The sequence below is a fragment of the Pimephales promelas genome, chromosome 8 (assembly GCF_988280905.1).
Source record: "Pimephales promelas chromosome 8, fPimPro1.hap1.1, whole genome shotgun sequence".
In the NCBI taxonomy this organism is placed as follows: Eukaryota; Metazoa; Chordata; class Actinopteri; order Cypriniformes; family Leuciscidae; genus Pimephales; species Pimephales promelas.
In genome coordinates, this window is record NC_142776.1 from 37,535,011 (window position 1) to 37,547,647 (window position 12,637).

Below are 12,637 nucleotides of genomic sequence, written 5' to 3' on the forward strand. Positions count from 1 at the left end.
GCATCATCGGAAAGTTTTGTATGTGTGTGTATACAAACGTTGTAAAAATACTTAAATACCTACAGCTGACTTTCAAAAGATACATTAGCACTTATTCACACTGTATTTAATTCACACATTCTGTGGTGGATATAGCCATTTTTCATAGACTAATGTCGTAGCTATGTATCTTAAATCCACACAATACTATTCTAACACTTAAATACCATCATTTGCTATTGCGCAATAACAAAATTGTGTTCACCAGTGATATTTACTTTCTGCATTTGTGTTTTGTTTTCTTGACTGATCACATGCCTCATATTTCATCTCAAGCTCTTCAATGACGTCGCCTTAGGAAACAATATACAAACATAAAACATTACTTGGGGCAAAAATGCTGGTTGTGGAGACAGTGACGCCATAACTGAGGGAAAGTTGAAATGTGTATACAAATCTATTTTTAAAAATTATAATAAATATTTAGATAGTTTATGGATAGTTAAGTCTTATTTAGATAACTATAATAATGTAATAAAAGGTGGGAAAGTTGAAATAATAAAATTCAAACCTCTACACTCTAAACACTGCTGCGTTGTTTGAATCCCAATTTGGGTCAAATATGGACAAACGCAAATGTTGGGTTAAAAATGTCATTTCAAATTTTAACCCAATGTCAACTTTTACATTTTTTTATTGCATTTTTAACCCAACATTTGGGTTTGTCCATATTTGACCCACAAATGGTGGATGAATATATCTTAACCTTAAAATCTGTGAATCCACCGTAAAATGAGATTTTTAAAAAGGATATGAAGTATATATATATATATATATATATAAATGCTGGGTTGTTTTAACCCAACTTTGGGTTACATTTTTAATTACATTTTTAACCCAATGTTTGGGTTTGTCCATATTTGACCCAAAGTTGGGTTAAAACAACCCAGCATTTTTAGTGTATATTTAGTCATTATTAAATATCTAAATAAGACTAAAGCATCATGAACTATTTCAATATTTTGAGTAAAATGTATGATTCCCTCAATAAATAGCAAAACTGTGCTTCGTTACTGTGCTTCGTAAAACCATAAAAAGTGGGAGAGTTGAAATAATAAAATTCAAACCTCTAAAAGCATGCACAGTTGAACAACCCTATATGTTTAGTTGGAATCCACCAATACAATAGCATTAGTTTAACCAGATTAGATGCCAACTACAGGGACTTGCAGAAAATGAACGAGGCACAACCCTGTGAATGACCTGAATATAAAAGTCTTTTTACCTCTAGATGACATCCATCTTTACGCACACACAAGTCTTTATCTGAAACTAGGCCTATTTTGTTGCATGTCTTCTTGATAGAAAGTTAACACTGCGAGGTCACTGAGTGCATTAGGTTTTATAAAGCGAGCCTTTACTTACTAACTAACCATAAATAAACACAACAGACCATGACGGGAAAAGAAAGAGAAAGAAAGAAGGGGGGAAAACCCCAAGAAGTGGCATGTTTCATTTCAGAGTGTTTGTAAAATCGTCAGCCTGTCCTTGATTAACATCTCAAGCTTCTTATTTTGGAAACATCCGGTAACATTTGTATTCTCTCGTTCTGTAAATCCTTTCAGTTGATTAAGTGGAATTAAGGGCTTTTCTTCTCTCATGCTGCCTGTGAAGGGTTACACTTCTCGCCTTATTACATGTACTGTGTGAATTCAGCAAAACATGTCACAGCTTGACTCGTTCAGACTGGAACTCTCTCACGGCTGCATACTTCTGCTGCTTCACAACACATAAACAGAATCATGTGAGAACTCCATTTTTACATTTTACCATTTTTTTTCCTATCCATACTAAACTAAACATATATAACAACAATACTAGGGTGATGTGGGTGGTTTTCATGGCAGCGCAATGCAGTTACCGCCTGTTTTATCATCCACGTGGCAAAAATCGTCTGCAGTGAGCTTTATTATACGCACACACATATATATATATATAGTTTTTTTTATCTATTTAATTGTGATAATCACCTTTTCCGCAAAGGAATGCATGTGGACATCGGCTTAAATTTTAAAAAACGGTAAAAGACGCAAAACTGTAAACTATATACGGTAAATAACTGTGATAGATCTCTTACTGTAAAATACAGTTAAATTTACAGTTTTTGAAAGTGAAAAATAACAACTCATTGAAACGTAAATTGACATTCCGACAATTCCCTGTGTGACACTTCACATATTATGAATTTTTGTTGAAATAAGGTTTTATGTTACATTTAATGTTAAATTAATGTTTATTGCATTTTTTTTATTTCATGTGTGACCATGATGTCATTGCATTACAATGGTACAAAACAGATATCAATACTTCAATAGGTTGGTAAATTAACATATCACATAATGAAATAGGGTTTATTACTGTAAATTTAAAGTTAAGTCTGTAAAACCAATAACGCTGCTACCGTATTTTTGATCTGGCAACCACAGCTACCGTTTTTTTTTTTTACCGTAAAAATTACGGCTTTATTTTTTACAGTAGGACGCAGGATAATTAAGTGTTTTCCTGATGCGAAGGAAACACTTATGATCCGTTAAAGTGCCCATATTATGCTTTTTTGAACATTACCTTTCATGCAGTGTTGTGATAGCTGTTTGTGAATGTAATGCCTGGTTCAGATTACACAAATTTTTTTTTTATTTTTTTTATTTTTTTTTTTTAACTGTTACAATAGTCACTGTGTCAGATTATGCAACTCCTAAAATCTTGTCGTGTCGTGTCGTCTTTAATGGCGCGCGTGATGTCATCGAGAAGGCGAAACTAGTAGCGAGTGACTTCCGGAAACGAACGTAAACAAACAACGGATGAAGCGGTGAGTGTTGAATTGGCTGTCCTGTGTTCACAAAAAAGTAAAAGAAAAAAAAAGAAAGAAAACCCGACAATGGACATGTTCCTGGATTGCTCGAAGAGGACAATATGGGCTGTCAATCCTCCAAAGAGAGCTTGAGGTAAATTAGTTTAACTAATACTAAGTTTTAACGTTAGCACCATCGTTTCTCTTTCGTTTCGCCATTTTTGAAAGTTGTGTACAGAAAAGCTTGTGCTCCTATTGGTCAACCTCATACATGTGACGGAACCGCCGTGGACGACCGTTAAGAAACATAAACATGCTAGTCTTTTTGTCGTGATGTCGTGAAGCATCGCAGACGCGACGTAGGTTGTCCCCCACTATTAATTATTACTTTTTTTTTTTTTTTGACAAAAATGAACCATCACTGTACTTACTTGGCGCTATTTTCTGCTATACAGAAACAAACTTTGTTGGATTATTTTCCTTTCATCATTGTAAAGCTGCTCTGAAACCAGTTGTAAAAGGCATAATATATAATAAAGGTGACTTGACTTGCAATTAAAATTAGTAGTACTGGAAAACTAGACAAAAATACAGAAATGCAACTTGGAAGACAACTACAAGTAATAGCGGATTATTGTCCCTCCGAAAGTTCACTGGAAATCATAAATAACCATCTGTCTTTCCTCCGTGTTTGTCACCACCACCCAGAATTGTGATTTCCCAATAGCTGATCTGTTCCTTAAGCTGAAACATCTGCCAAAAACCAGCACACCTTGTTCTTATGTTTGCTTCCCAGCCCATGATGCCTCTCAGTGACTCATCGCATCTGTACAGTTTGATTTTTTTCTCACACCCAAGACAATGAGAAACCATCTCAACATGAAAGGAGTCGAGTTCTAAATTATTTGTGATAAAGAGAAAACACACACACACACACACACACACATACCTGAGAAAGATGCATTGGGAGGGACCCACACTTTTCCAAACCGGCTTTTCTGGTCCGTCTGGCCTCTCTTCACCACAGTAGCTGTTATATTCATAGTAACTGTCTTGGAGATCAGCATGCTGTGACACTGACACACAAAAGGAGAGAATGATTTGTCTTAAAACGAGGAGAGCGAGGACTGTTTTCAACACTTTTAAAGTTGCAACGATAAAGAAATAATTCTCCAAAAAAAAATGACAGATTTGTCATCATTTACTCACCCATGTCGTTCCCGTCACATCATGTTTCTTTTTCTGTCAAAGAACAGAGAAGAAGGTTCGTCCGTCCGTCCAACTTGCTTTATTTCAGCATTGTGCAATTCTGTTATTCCGATTGAATGTACTTGCGTTGGGTCAACTTAATTTATTAAGGTATATTTAAAGGGATACTCCACTTTTTTTTTTGGAAATAGGCTCATTTTACCACTCCCCCAGAGTTAAACAATTGAGTTTTACCGTTTTTTGAATCCATTCAGCCGATTTTCTGATATTTAGAAGAATATCAGCAACCAGACAGTTTCTGGTCTCATTGACTTCCATAGTAGGAAAAAAATATACTATGGAAGTCAATGAGACCAGAAAGTGCCTGGTTACTGATATTCTTCTAAAAAAAAAAATCAAAAAAAAATCGGCTGAATACATTTAAAAACGGTAAAACCCAACTGTTTAACTCTGGGGGAGTGGTAAAATGAGCCTATTTCCAAAAAAAAGTGGAGTATCCCTTTAAGGTATATTACATATTTAAGCAGATTGAACACAATCAAATTAAGTTTGGACAAAATGTAAAGCAATTGTGTTGCTTAAGCTCATTTTATCCATCCATCCATCCATCCAACTAAGCAATTTGAACAAGCAACAAAAATGATTTTTTTTCAGTGATCTACGACTAAACTAAAGTAATTTGGCCCTGGTAAAGTAAAAATGCCGATAGCAACTCATATCAAATATAAAAATATGAACATTTCAAACTAAAGATAACGTTTGTTTTTTTTCTTGGTTTACATTATCTTTACCATCTGCTCATCTTATCTGCATCTGTGTGTGTTTGTTTTGTCCGTGTCTGTCTCCAGAAGTGTTTGTGTCAGCAGTCCCGCTTGTGGAGTGCGATGGGACAGGTGAACAAGCAAGTGAGCACAAACCTGCCCGTCTAAAAAGTTCCTCTATTTCTCTCCATCCCTGTGCAATACTGCATTTTATAAGGAGTCACATTTCAGAGATTGTTTGAGAGATTGTCAATTAACCACAAATACTAGCTTCCCAGATGTTTAGTCTGTTCGCTCTGTCTAATGCATTTGTTTTAAAGGACGTTCAGCCAAAAATGAAAATGATTTCATCATTTACTTTCCCTCATGTTGTCTTTTTTTCTCTGGATTAAAAGGCTCTTTTCTATGCAATGAAAGCCCATTAGCTCTGATTCAATTAAGTTCCCTTTCAGTCGGTCACGTTCAACGTAACGTCTCCGTTCCCTCCTTTAGGAACGGGGGTTACCATACGTAATCGAGACGTTCAAATCAATTCAATTCAGTTCTCCTGGATTTCCTGACTAAAAACATACTTCACAAGCTTATTGTAAATAGCAGTTTGTAAAATGTTCAAATATCATATATTTCATGTTACAAAGAAAATCATGCTGATTATCTAAGAATATGATAATAATGACGATTTGATTATTGGGTCAAATATGGACAAACTCAAACATTGGGTTAAAATGTAATTAAAAAATGTAACCCAATGGCTGGGTTTGACCCAAAATTGGGTTAAAACAACCCAGCATTTTTTAGAGTGCACGGATTATGATTCATATAGATCTGATAAAGGATTTGCTCTTTTTATTCATTCTCATTGTTATTTTTAAAGACAGGAACCATCTGACAAGGTGGCATGGACACATTTCAACAGCACAAAGCTCTTCTGCCAGAAATCTTTACCCAGGAATGTTGCCTGATACAACGTCTAACAGCACCTAAACAAAAGACAAACAAAGCCTGAGTAAACAGAGTAAAAGTATGGGATAGTTCACCTCAAGCAAACACGGTTATGGCATCTGAATCTATTGGAAAGTTATTTTCCACTGCCTGTAAATGTCCTTTGCATTTACTTGTTTTATGTATGGACAGTGTGGTTTGAAAAATATCCGATTTGGTCTAGCCTCGGTTCTCCACAAGATTGGCACTGACATATGGGGATTGTTTAGTGTGTAATCAAGGTCTCCGTCCGGACGAAAATCAACCAGTGATTCTGAAACCTAACATTTTAATATAGTTCACCCCAAAAATAAAGCTCTGTCATTTAATCATTTACTTAGAATGTCAATTTAGTTACTTTGCCATGCGTTAGAGATCACGTCCGACATTTGGGCAGACCGAAGCGCCCGCGCCCTCCGATCACTTGGACGTGGCTGTGGTTACAAGAGGTAAAACGATATAAATACTGTTCGTTTTCTCACACAAACCGCTCGTTTCGTGTCTTAGGCCATCAATGTGTACTTACATTTACGAGTCATTAAATCATGTTTAATTTGGACTTCTCTGTGCATGCTCTTTGAGGTGGTGACCATAGACCTCCATTATATGACTGACAGACAAAAACGGTTTGACCTAAAAATATCAAAATTGAAACTACTGCGGAAACAAAGACACCTACATCTTGGATGCCCTTGAGGTAGATAAAACATACCAAAAATTAATTTCAAAGTGAACTATCCCTTTAATATCTCCCCAACGGACGTTCTACTGACTAAGTTTGCAAAATACACAACAACCTATTCTACTAACATGAACCAAAACAATAAAGTTTACATGCAAGTTGACAAAGTTAAGTTTGTAGGATACTGTAAAAATGAATGCGCTTTATCTAATCAATAAAATTGTGGCAACAGATTACAAGCAATATTATTAATTAAACTGAACAAATTAGAATTGAGTAATAATGAATCAAATTATTCCTTAAAAGTTAACTATTTAAAATGAGTAATGTTTACACCAAAGAATTTAACCAAAATATCTAAATAACAGACAGACGTCAAAGATTAATTAAGAATTTATTTTAAATTGCCAACATTGAAGACACCTGATGTTAACAAGCAGAATCACTGAAGGAGAAAGCCGTCATTTTAAACCAACCCTAAAACACACTGATCACCATAAGGGTGACTTAAATTTACGTGTTTTTTTTTTTTTTTTTTTCCTGTGCGTGTACGTTTTACTAATTTTAAATGGATTAATTTGATTAATTATTACTCAATTCTATTGTTAAATTAAATTAATAATATTGCTTGTAATCTGTTGCCACAATTTTTTTGATTAGATAAAGCACATTCATTTTTACAGTGACCATGAAAATAAAAAGTACCCTGTTAGAATAAGTTGCAAAGTTACTTAGGTTCAGTATGTCCGTTGGGAAGCATCAAAAGTGTTAGCGTATATTATAATAGTCCACTAATGAGTTAGTTGACATGTGGGTGTAACGTTACTTATAGTGATAATGTGTAAATTGGACCATTGAAATAAGGTGCTACCAACATTCCGTTTCCATGCATGTGACGGAACTGATGATGGAATCTTCATTTAAGTGCGAATTATTCAATTCCGTAAGCCCTGATTGGTTTAGATTTTAATCTTTTTTTTTTTTTATCCGTTCAGTTACTACAGCTCCAGTCATCCTCCCTCTTTCTCTCCAGTTTTGCCCTAAAAACAAGCCCGGACAGCGAACACACCCCCCTGATAAACACATACAGGAAATGAGTGTGGTTGAGCCATGATTCACCCTAGACTGGAAACACTTAATGTCTGTAAGATTCATTCCAGGTTTTAGACAAAGTGTGGCATGTTTACTGCACCAGATGACATTTTTTAGTGGTTATTTGTTGTTTTTGTTTATTGTGAGAGCTTAAAGTAAAAGAGCCCAACTTTTAAGTCACTGCTAATTTTGGTATTCACATGAGTGCATTTAAACCGTGCCGTTCTCTGAGAAAATTTCAACGATTCCCATTAGAAAGTGTATTGAAAAAAATGAATGGATTTTATGATGCTCTAGCATTATTTAACCAATTATTATGGAAAAATTGGAGAAATTTTGCGTTAAGCTCATAATCACTAAAGTATCTCAATTGTGTTTTTTTTTCACATTTTTTATTTTCACAAAAAGCAACAAAAAAAAATCATGTCTTTTCTTTTTGCAATACTTTCTTAAACATTTTTTTTTTTTCAAAGATCAAATATTAAAAATTGGTCCAGTTTTACAGCTCTTTACTTTTGCTGAATCTCAAAAAACAAAAAATATCATTTTTTTTTCTTTATTGATTTGTTTGGTATTTTAGGTGAAACATCTTGATAAATGTTTCTTTAAAAGCATGTTGTTAAATATGAGAAAGAGAATAAACTTTTCATCTAGAAACTGGAAATGTATCAATGAACCTGAATTTGTGTTGACATCGAACTGTAAGCGCGGTTCCTATCATGCACATGCTAATTCTGCTTTATATCACTGTCCCAAATTGTGTGTGTTATCAGTATATAAAGGCGGAAGGCCTCGAGACCTTTTTTTTAGCCATGCAAGACAGCTGGTTGGAGATGGCAGAACGAGTAATGAGTTTTACCTTTCGCTGAACCATAAAGACTGGTCTACGCCTTTAGGCGCTGTGCCTCGCTCTCTTTGTCTTTTCTAATCTCTCTCTTTCTTTCTCTCATAGTTTCCAAAACAGCCTTCCACATCACCGCGGGATCTGGGTTCTTGTACCTGGCTTAGTGAGTTAGTTCAGTAATCTCCAGGTCAACTTAACACACATCTGGAGTTTCGACTGTTTTACGAAAGCTGAATGTCTCGGAATAATTAAGATTAAAACATATATATACTTTCTACTCATCAAGGATGCATTTATTTGATCAAAAATGCAGTTAAATCAGTAATATTGTGTTTAAATTACCTTTTTTCCAAGTGTACATATAGTAAATGTAATTTATTCCTGTGATCGAAGCTGAATTTTCAGCATCAGTCTTCAGTGTCACATGATCCTCATAGTTTAGTGCCCTATTATTATTGGTGCTTTGCTATTAATATGGTTCTAATTATTATCAGTGTTGAAGTTTTTGCCGCTTAATGTTTTTGTGGAAACTGTGATTATTTTTTGCAGTATTCTTTGATGAATTATTTAAAATAGAATTCATTTATAACATTATAACCCTTATGAATCAAAAATATATTGCAATATACTAGAATTTATATTGCAATATACATTAGAATTTTTTTTTTTTTTTTAAGTTTTAGAAAACTTCCTCATACATTTGAAAATATATAACAATGGACAACCTGGATGGACAACCCAATGATTCATTTATTAAAATATATGAAAACAGCAATAATTGCAGTATTGTCCCATATATTGTAATATGTAACATACGTATATATATATATATATATATATATATATATATATATATATATATATCATATGATATATTACTATATAAATTTCACAATATATGGAGACACATGAACTAAATATATTGAGAAATATATTTTTGTTGCGTAAGGGAAGTGTCTTTACTTGAATATAAAGTATAAATCTATGATTTTAAAGAACTTAACCCAAACACTTAAATGGTATCACAGTGTCCAAGAAAATATGAAGCAGCACAACTGTTTTCAACAATGATAATAATCATAATTGTTTCTAGAATGATTGTGACACTGAAGACTGGACTAAAAAATGTTTATAACTGATATTTTAAAGCAAGCTGCTTTTTAGTATTTAACCCGTTTAATCCCAGATTTTTTCTTGCAACTTGAGTACATGCATTTTATTCCTTAGACCTCCCTAACAGTCAAACATTATGCCTTTTTTTTATTTTATGTTGGTTAAATTAGTGAAATTTTAGGTTTTATACTGTGGGAAACACCATAGTCAGAATTCATACTATTTCAATTCATTCCAAGACATCCCCAATACCTCGTTTTGTCATTTTGCGCATACGTCCAGAACGTCCTAAACATTGAAAGTTTCTTGGATATTGATAACTACACTGAACAAAATTAGAAACGCATGAGCTGAACTCTTTTCTATATGTACACAAAAGGCCTATTTCTCTCAAATATTGTTCACAAACATGTCTAAATGTGTGTTAGTGAGCACTTCTCCTTTGCCGAGATCACCCATCCCCCTCACAGGTGTGGCATATGTTCAGTGTAGGATTGCCAAAACCAGCCAATACTTGTATTTTCAATTGAAGCACTGTGTTATACTAGCGCTCACAACAAATTTACAAGTCTTACGAGCAAAATATATATGCAGGAGTATAATTCTCCAAATATATCAGTAGTAGACCCTTTAAAGAATATATGAAGAGTTCAGATGCAAAAGCCTCTAAGTGCCATTTGAAATTTTCTTCTAAAATGATCATTTTTATCAAGCTTGTATATTTAAGTTCAGTGATTTCACTTAAATGGCAATGATAATTACCTATTAATTGTTATTTAAGTGAAATTACTGAACTTAAATATACAAGTTTGATAAAAATCATCATTAAAGAAGAACATTTCAAATGGCATTTAGAGGCTTTTGCATCTGAACTCTTCATATGTACAAAATATGATAGTTCTGAATTTCTTGCCGAAAGTCAATAACAACATCTTTAGAGCTTCCAGAAATAAGAAAAAAGATGCGGTCACAATTATGACTGGTGGGATTAAACGGTAAACATACAAACAAAATACGACCATCTCCATCACTGACCATGTGCCGCGTACCCACAAAACAGGGAAAGATTTCCTCAGCCTATCATCTGCTTGTTTTCATGCAACTATTTGGAATCAAAAATAAGTATGCCAATATTTCTTCCTCAATATAAGTCCTTCTTCCATCGTGGATGAACACATTCACTGCAATGCAACCAGATTTTAAAAGACGCTAATACACACATCCTTCATGTCAGTGTGTGCCATTAATGAAGTGTGTTTCAGATAATAATCGCCAAAGAAGGTCATCGTATTGCATGACAGAGGTTATAATCTCAGTACACGAAAGACAAGCAACTCCCTTGAATGGGAACTTCCATGTTACAGTACTGTATATCTAGGCAGGATTATTCAGTAGCGTTTCATTATTCATAACATTCAAAATGAAGACACTGTTAGCGGTTGCATTTGCACATCTGTTGCTGTCATTGTAAACAAACCACAATGTGTTTGTCCAGCACAACCAACCCGAATTACACCTGTGTCTTTTTGACTGAAAGCTTTACCATGTGTTAACTAACGAGTTCTGGTGAAATTTACCTGAGCTCACGCAAGAGATATAAGATCTCAATATCTCATCAGTTTGATCAGTTTCTGCCTGTAGAAAGTATGGCCCTCACATTTTAATTTTGTGATAATTCCTCTTCCATAATCTCCATATAGATACTTTAAATGAGTCTGAGAGCATCTTCTAAATCTAAGGAATAGAGGAGCAACCTGACAAATCAAATCTGAATCTGAATCAGTCTGCCATCAATAAAAGGCACAAAGACATGAACTGACAGCATACGTTCATACATATGTCATCCACTCTAAAAACTGCTGGGTTGTTTCAACCCAACTTTGGGTCAAACATTGGTAAACCCATTGATTTTTACATGATATTTAAACCCAATGTTTGGGTACTTTGTACATATTTGACCCAAAGTTGGGTTAGCAGTTTTTAGAGTGGTGCATGATGTGCAACCTTGACTGGTGATGATGATGCTGGAAAATAATGTTGATAGTGGTGTAATTATGGTCTTTAACAAGTAATTTTTCCTTGAAGCCTCTTCATACTCATGTGTAAAATGAGCTTTAGAGATGGTTATATAGATAGAGAGGATCATGTTATCAGAGTCACGATGGGTCAAAACAAAATGGAGAAATACTTCGTCCCATGCTGGGATGAGAAGGGTGTGTTTGGGAGTCGTCCTATTGAAAGCTTGATTCCCCTCGCGGAAAGACCAAACAAAAGGTTGGAGGGGGGTCTTAAAACGTCCAAATAATAAACAGTTACGCAGCATTTTAACAGCGTTTCTTAGTGGCATTGCAGTAGCAAAAGCGAATTGATCACAATCAGTCATGAACTGATGTGAAACCAAATCAACAGTTGAGTTTTGGATCAGGTATGGAAGAATCGGTGTCCCAAAGACATTCTTTCTACAGATGAACACAAACCAAGATTTTAGGATCTCTGCGAATCCATATGGTGGAATGGAAGTGAATGGGTGTCACTCGGTTGACACTTGAAAAACAACACACAGCGATGGTGACGATAATCCACGCGACCGCACTGGACTAATAAGAAGCCGACCGGAGATCTCTCCATTTGTTCCGAAGCCTGGCACTAGACAAATGTTTTATTTTCTTTGTCTTACGTGGAGTTTGCGTTGGGGTTTGGAATGAACTACAAGCCGGTCTCTATAAATCCATCTTCTAATTTTGTCAAAGTTGACTATTGCAATTGTTTTTAGAAAAACGGCTATTTTTAACATGAAATTTTGCGCAATGCACCTTTAAATGGCCATTTTTCTCCATGGTATCAATGTCAAAATTGTTCATGTCACTAAATATAATGAAGTGAATAACAGGCTAGTATAGGTAATAAACCACACTCTTAGAAGAAATGGTTCTATTAAGAACCAGAAATGGTTCCATCCCCCGCTTCATAAATGGAACTCCAAAATGGTTCTATATAGAACCATTTTTTATTTTTTTTTGGTAAAAGGTTCTATTGACCAAGTATGGAACCCCAGGGTTCTATATAGAACCCAGAGGAACTCTTTTTCTAAGAGTGTATAGAACCTAGGGGTTCCAAATATGTAG